The sequence below is a fragment of the Silene latifolia genome, chromosome 8, assembly GCF_048544455.1.
Source record: "Silene latifolia isolate original U9 population chromosome 8, ASM4854445v1, whole genome shotgun sequence".
Taxonomy (NCBI): domain Eukaryota; kingdom Viridiplantae; phylum Streptophyta; class Magnoliopsida; order Caryophyllales; family Caryophyllaceae; genus Silene; species Silene latifolia.
In genome coordinates this window covers 94,312,859-94,321,211 of record NC_133533.1, presented here as the reverse complement: position 1 = coordinate 94,321,211, position 8,353 = coordinate 94,312,859, and the positions used below count along the sequence as shown (strand labels likewise).

The 8,353-nt window shown below is 34.2% G+C and overlaps 1 long non-coding RNA gene across 1 annotated transcript; it reads left to right on the top strand.

Moving 5' to 3' along the window:
- The first annotated feature begins 1,660 nt into the window (after positions 1-1,660).
- LOC141594923 (uncharacterized) lies at positions 1,661-4,725 on the top strand. Its single transcript, XR_012522249.1, has 2 exons — positions 1,661-1,742; positions 4,480-4,725. It is a non-coding gene; the product is annotated as an uncharacterized LOC141594923 (long non-coding RNA).
- The last annotated feature ends 3,628 nt before the right edge of the window (positions 4,726-8,353 follow it).

Below are 8,353 nucleotides of genomic sequence, written 5' to 3'. Positions count from 1 at the left end.
AGTTGCAAAAGGTGATGTGGATCTCCGCATGGGCAATGGAGCTAGAGTAGCGACCGTTTCCGTGGGGACCTATGTGCTCACTTTAGCTAGTGGTCTAGAATTGTATTTAAATAAGTGTTATTTTGTACCAACTTTAACCAATAACATAATCTCCATTTCCGCGTTAGACGCGGAAGGCTTTTGTTTTATGAGTAAGGACAATAGTTGTACTTTTTCATTAAATGATGTGTGGTCGGACACTTTCGTTTTCGGTAACTTGTCGTTAGGAGCACCTAGACCAAAACAATATTTATAACTTCACAAACTACTCTACTATTAGTAAAGAGGTAAGTAAAGGTCGGATCCCAAGGGACGGGTATTGATGTAGGATTTTCGATTGCAAGTAGTGGTGTCTAAGGGTGTCACAATTTGGGTTGAGATAGAAGATCACTAAACTAAATAACACAATGTAAGTAAACAAGAAAGATGATTAAAATGAGATGTAAACAATTGATAAAAAGCACTAGTGTAACACCGCGAATTTCTCATTTTGAAATTTAAAATTTATCTAACCGTTACTTACTTTATTTCATAATTTTAAATTATTTAATTTTATTAATTTTATTTTAAACACGATTTTTATAAAATAATATTTTAAAACGTAATTTATATAAAAATACGTATTTTAGTCGGATAGTATTAAATAATAATATTAATGATAGTAAACTTCCGTCTTAATTTATAGTAGGTTTAAGGCGAATTTCCGACTAGCGATAGGCCGTCACATTTTCATATGTGAGACTATTTTTAGTCTCGAGCAATCATATATCGACAACACTCACCTACTCTTTTACACTCTTACTCAAACAATCCTTTATTATTATTATTATTATTATTATTATTATTATTATTATTATTATTATTATTATTATTATTATTATTATTATTATTATTATTATTATTATTATTATTATTATTATTATTATTATTATTATTATATGCCCCCACCGACACCTCACTCATCCTCACACCATTCATTCTTTCTTTTTCGAAATCCACCAGCAACATCTTACAGCAACAAAATAACCTTAAGGGTCCGTTTGGATACAATTTTAGGAGGGAAGGGGAGGGGAGGGGGAGTGAGGGGAGGTGAAGGGAGGGGAGAGAAGGGGAGGGCAAATGGGATGTGGGTGTTTGGATAACAAAAATTATAAAGGAAAATGGAAGGGCATGAAGGAGGGAAATGAAGAATGGATGGAGGATTGAAGGATGTTGGTGGTATAATTAGAGTCCAAATAATGTTCTTTCCAAATTTTGCCACCCTTGGAAAGATTATAGTTTGTTCTATAGGAGGGAAAATAAGTCCTCTCATTTCTCTCCCCTTCCATTTCCTTTCTCTCATATTTTTTATCCAAACAAAGAAAACTAAATCCCTCCCTTTCCCTCCCCTCCCCTTCTCTCCAATTCCTTCAATCAAAACGGACCTTAAATCTCCATTAAAACACAGCCTACAAACTCAGATTTCTTCTTCATTCCTCAACCTTTTTCCTTAATTTTTACACCATTCTCCTCCTTGCTTCCTCCTTCATCTTTTAAGGTAATAAAGTCTCTTTTTTTTTATGGTTTCATTTTTCGCCGTCTTATAAAAGTTTCGTCTTTTATCTTCTTTATCCCGTTTTCTTCTCTTTAATGAAGGATTTGAAGACCCGGAGTAAGACTCAAGCTTTGGGGACCCTTTATTCGAAGAATAAGGAGCGTTTAAGGTAACGGTGATAGGTTACTCGACATTATGTTGAATTTATGTGTGTTTATGTGGTTGTTTACTCTTTAGTGAACACGTTTACAATTTTACTTGTGTTTGTACCATGTTTGTATGTGACCACTACTTCCTATTTAACTGGTTTATTAATCCTATTGTTTGCCTACTCTACTGTAAATGTTGGACACTTCTGTTTTGTGAAAAATTGGATGTTTTGGGTTTAAAATAAAGTGTGTAAAGTTGATTTGTGTCGGACACATGGTAAGTTGTCTAAGTGAAAGTGTTGCGGCTAATGTAGGCTTAAGTTGGTGTGGTGGATTAGTAATTTAAAGGATGATGATGGATGTTGGTAAAGCAGAGTATCCCTTGTAAATTGTTCTTAGGTTGGCATTCTGCGTTTATATTTTAAAGGATGATGAATGTTGGTATAGTATATCCGTTCTTTCTAGTTTCTAGATGTTCAATTTTGAACTTTTATTATGAAAATAGCTCTAGGGGATGATCGTACAAAAGGCTGACCATTTCGCAATTTAGACAGCCTCGCTCCTCTAAAATTGTTTTATTCTGTTTTACTCTATTATGCTAATGTTTGGTAATCTGCATAGTTTGCCAAATAATCACTTGAACAATACGACGGTTTCATAGAAGTTTTACTTATCTATTTTGAGAAAAGATGGTACCTTTGAATTCATGGTAAAGTGGGTAAATGAATTGGGTAGTTTATTTGAATAAAGATTACATGTTTCATGCTTAAAATTTTGTCTTAAGACGGCTTTACAAATTGTCTAGAAACCATGTGTATAGATTGTTGATGGGTGTATTTTGTGGACTGTTTTTGAGTTGGTTTCTTGGGTGATTTGAGCCAACTTGCTAATTTACGTCTCATGTGTATATACATGTATGATTTGGGTAACTATTATGGACGATTGCCGCCTTACTCGTGCTTAGAAACCGTCTTAAACTCACCCGTGTTAGCCTGGACACCCGTCATACCTGACCGGGACGACCTCCAACACCACTGAAAATATGACAGATGGACCGGCGTCGAAAAACTAGGTGGTTTAGCAACTTGAATCACTCGATTCGGAGTCCGTATGAGTAAATGGCGCCCGTTTTACCGTTTCAAGTTCTATAAATATATTTATCCTTCGTGTATGATGGTTGTTTATGCTTTTTATTCATATCATGACCAAAGTTTTCTCTTGTTGACTCGTATATGCTTATGGGTGGTTCGGATTTTGGTTTGTTTACGTTTTGTCTCGTGTTTCGTATAACGTGGCTCATAAATATCGTTCTTTTACATATTAGGCTTTAATTGTTGGATTCAATCGGTTCTATTTGTTGGGCTCCTATGGTCCAAATTGTTGGGCTCTTTTGGTCCTAAATGTTGGGCTCATTTCGTAACTTGTATTAGATTTGTTGTATTCCGTAAATTTTCACATAACGTAAACTATTCATTACTACTTGTTATATTTTATTTATTTTATTCAACCGGCATGTTAAATTATGAAGTGAAATATTTATTAATATAATACTTGTATGAAATATTTATTATAAATAGTTACTTGTAGTGAGTCGTATTCTAGATAATGTCTAGTATTGTTCGGTTGTGAGAGTCTTGATTCTATCGGATACTAGGGGTGAGCCATAGGCCCTCTAGTTGCGGTATGATTGTCGGGAGTGATGTTCTCATCCGTACTTATGGTGATGCAGGCCATAAATATGAATGTGACATTAATCATCCCGTCCCTGAGTCTTGGTCCTATTTGATACTAGGGGTAAGCCATAGGCCCTCTAGTTGCGATATGATCGTCGGGATTGATGTTCTCATCCGTACTTATGGTGAGATGCAAGCCATAAGTATGAATGTGACATTAATAATACCGTCCTATGTGCTTGTTTGTTGTATTTGGCCATGTTTTAAAGGTAACCGATGAGCCAGATACTTGTTTGTTGTGCCTCGGACATGTTTTAAAGGTAACCTCTGAGTCGGGCACTTGTTTGTAGTATTTGGACATGTTTTAAAGGTAACCGCTGAGCCAGATACTTTATGTGTTGTGCCTCGGACATGTTTTAAAGGGAACCTCTGAGTCAGGCACTTTTTTGTAGTATTTGGACATGTTTTAAAGGTAACCGCTGAGCCAGATACTTTATGTGTTGTGCCTCAGACATGTTTTAAAGGTAACCTCTGAGTCGGGCACTTGTTTGTAGTATTTGGATATGTTTTAAAGGTAACCGCTGAGCCATATACTTTAGAGGTCGTGACTCGGACATGTTTTAAAGGTAACCGCTGAGCCAAGATACTTAAGGACTTGTGTCTCGGACATGGTTTAAAGGTAGCCTCTGAGCCGGATGCTTTGCTTATTATGTGATGTTAGTAGTCCCATTTCGTGTATTGTATGTTATTTGGTTTTCAAAGTTCATGGCTAAGGTTTCCATTCACGTGTATTATGATGTTAATCTTATTTATCCGTGACATATGATATTCTATCGTGTTTATAGTTGAATTATCATTTATGACGTTTTGGTTGGATTGTCTCGTATGTATGTATCATATGCCTTATCTATGATTGACTACGCATGTTTTGAATGTTAGTCCCATGTTTCAATACCTGAATCAAATGGTTATATTCATGATGTTCTAATATGTTCTTGTTTATCTGTGTTTCGACATTTTGTGGCTGGGAGAACCTTGAGTTACTCCCCACTGACTGTGGCGTTTATGTTTACATGAATGACAGGTTGTGAAGATGCTTACGTGGGGAAGACGTGTGGGCTAGCAAGAACTGAACCTTGGACTAGTGGTTGGTTTATTAGGATTGTTTTTACTCCCCTTTTATCTTTTGTCATTCGAGGGATATATTTTCCCTCACCTTTGACTATCGCGTTTGTATAATTTAATCTTTATTTCCGCATTCTTTATTTGTATTTTAGATTTTTATGACCCGCGCTTTATAAACTTTAAAAGTTTCAAAAATTTCCTAAAATTCCGCATTTTATAAGTTATATTTTCCGCGTTATTGGGGGGGTTCACAACTAGGGTGTCACGGGTTCATAGGGGATACATGGGACTTTGATCATACAAACATGTTATCAAATTATAAGCAAGCAATTATTCTTATGATAGGATCGAGTTGGTTTATGTCTTACAATCCTAGGAAGGTTTGGGTCCCGGAGCAGAATCGATTAGATTGTACAACACCTACAAGTCGACTTAATCCCCCCTACTCAACTATATGCATGGTCTAATGAGACTCGAGTTGGTTTATGTCTTACAAGTCTCATTGAATAGATATGTGATGGGTAAAAAATGCAAGGATTCCTAGGCTCTCATTTCATCAAACACTCTCTACTTTGTTAGAGGGAGAAAATCCTCTAAATAGCAAAAACCTTAGAAATAAGAAATAACAATGGGTCTTGAATGTCCTTCTTGGTTTCTAACCTGTTTATTTCTTCATCTCTTTCCTTATAGATTTTTATTAGTTCTTGATTTTTACCTTCTTTAAGATTTGGCTTTATTTACTCTCCACTTTAGCCTAGGAGAGTTATATTTAGCCGTAAATCAAGCATGAAGGTTTAAATCAAGAATTACAAGAGAAACTTTTTTGAGTCTTAATTTCGTTTATTAACTTTGATAGAACAATGTTAGCCTTTGTGTTGGGAGAGTTTGTTTTGATGTTTGATTTTCTTTTCATACAAATTTTCTCCCATGTCCAGATCTGTTTCTCTTCATTGGAATATTGTATGAGAGATGTTTGCTGTAGTGCACCTATCATTCTTGCATTTCCGTAAGTTTGGATCTGACTTTCTGTTTCCTTCAGTAAGTTTGGATCTGACATTTGTTTCCTTCCGTCTTTGTGTATGTTCCTCTTTTTCTTCTTCTCTTTCGGGGTTGTTACGTTTTAGACTTTTTTAGAGTCTTTTCTTTCCCCTTGGTTATAAATATTTTTTATGGTATTTTGAAAGTTCTTCGGCTTTCTTTTACCTCTTTCATCCGCAAGGATGTAATAGGTTAATTTTGATTAACCTAGTTTCTTTTCCTTATAAAAAAAAATAAAAAAAAAATAGCATGTGCATAAGTTGAGATCACAACAAGCAAGCAAATAAATTATGTGAACATATTAGATTAAGCATGAATCAATCCCCCATATTGGTTTCCCTTAATTACCCATTAACCCTAGCTAAGTGACTACTCACTCATTATCAAATTTAACATGCTAACATGGTTATCAATCATATCAACAAGGCAAAACATGATGATTGAATGGAAATGATTAACAATAATTAAAAAGGGATTAAGAGAATTATACCTAATGATGATTCCTAAATAATAAGCAAAGAATAATAGTACTTGATGAATGATTGGAAGGTTATCAATCCTCCAAATAATACCCAAATAATCTTCAATTACCCAAAATAAATGATGAACAATAGAGAAATTAAGAAGATGGGATTTGTATTAATGCTTAATTAGAAATTGATTACAAGATAACAGAGGTCTAAAAGAGGTATTAAGACTTGATATCATCTAATTAGTACAATGGGGTATTTATACTAAAAATTAGGTACATAAATTAGGGTTACTAAGGGCTTAAATGACAATTAAGACCCTTAAGAAAAGTTGAGGAAATGCTCCTCTCGAGAGAAGATGCTAGTCTCCTTTTTGCTAATCTTTCAAAAATATGCGCATCTCGAGTAGAACAAGGAGAACACGTGCTGCACTGGATGACAATCCGAGCGGCCAAGGGGTCGGGACGAGCGGATTGTGCAGGTGGGACGCTCGGATTGTGGATGTGTTGGACGAGCGGATTGGAAGGTGGGACGCTCGGATGGTTGAGGTGTTGGACGAGCGTCCCGATGCTGCGACGGGCGGATTCTAGTCCAGCAAGCTTTTTCTTCTTTTCCTCATTTTCTTCTTCCAACAATCCTCAAGGATCTTGTTTGAGATGCAAGGATCTTCTTCATCATGTTGGAATATGTGTCCTCCGACAATAATGCAATCACAATTGTCGATCATATTGATCACATGTTTAAATCTCATTTTAAGAATACATGTGGGATGTAATATTTTACAGTCAACTGGTCCAAACATATCGGTAATGATTGGCTGACTAGAGTTTGACATTACTGTCGTGCGACGGTGGTGATCAGTTGATCCCCTTAGGTCATACCTATAGGGAAATACTCTTAATTGATTATTTAATTAATCGTATGCCGATACGAGTTAACTAAATTGCTTAAAAATTGACGGATGATTTTGTGAGTAAAATTAACGTGTCTTATTGTAATTCGATTATATTAGATACGGTCTAAGTAATTGAATTGTTTTATTACTTGGATTAAATTATTGTTTACGAAACAATTTGGAATTGAAATTGAATGAATAAATTATAAATACAAGACGTTGTAATTTAAAATTTGATAAACCGTTTTGGTACAAGTAATTACGAATTACTAGTCGATTTTGTAAATGACATATTTTATGAGTATGTTGATTTTTAATATGTTAAAAATACATTACAAATTCACATGTCACATATGTCACAATTTGACAAATGACAAAATAAAATGGATTCTCCATTTTATGCATAAAACCGAAAATAAGGGTGGGAGTATATAGTTTATATTGTGTTGTTTATTTTTAAATGGAGACACAATCATAACCCTAGGTTGTAGGCTTGCATGCCTAGTCTCTTGTGAATAGCAAAAATTAAAAGTATTGGGCAACCTACCCAAGCCCCTTTTTCGGCCAAAACAAAAGAAAAGAAGAGAATTTTTTCTCTATGATTCATTCATTCAAGATCATAATCTTTTCTCGAGTAAGAAAATGATATACTCTCTACAATTTGTGAAAATTCTAGAGAAATAAAAACCACAAAATCTCCTCCTCTTGGATTGAAATATTTCAAGAGAACAAATAAATATTTTGTGTCAAATTTTAAGTAAGACTAATCTTAATACTAGATCATATTATTTTAGTCTTTAAGATGTATTCCTTCGGTATTCACTTTTGGGAGAGATTCTATACTTGAATCGATGTTCATCCATTTAAGGAAGCTCAAGAACAAGTGAGTAGGAGAACTCACTTGTGCCCAATAATCCGAAATATCCATTGTAAGAATGATGATTTCTTCTTTATTCTTATCATTGTTTGCATGCATAAGATCAATATTTAATTTTATGACTAAATTAAATCATCACATATATGAATATGTTTAGTTATGAGATATGAATTTCCAACAAGCGGTATCATGAGCCTTAGGTTGTTTGCATGCAAATCGGTTATAGTTTTTCCGAGTTATACGATTAACAAATAAAACTTATAAATTTGTGTTATTATGATATATCATGAAATCATTTTTGCATGTTAAAGTTTCTGATCCTAAAATGTATTTAGGATATTTTGGTTAATTTATGGATTTTTATTGTTCATTTTATATAATAATGGCATTAAAATTGTGATTTTATGATAAAAATGTCATTTTCGGACTAAAATTAGCTAAACTTCGAATTTTTCAGTGGTTTTGGTTATGTTTTCACATATATTATTTTTAGATGACCTGTAAAATTTTCAGAATTTTTGGAGTTTTTATGCTCGAAATATGGATTTTTCAT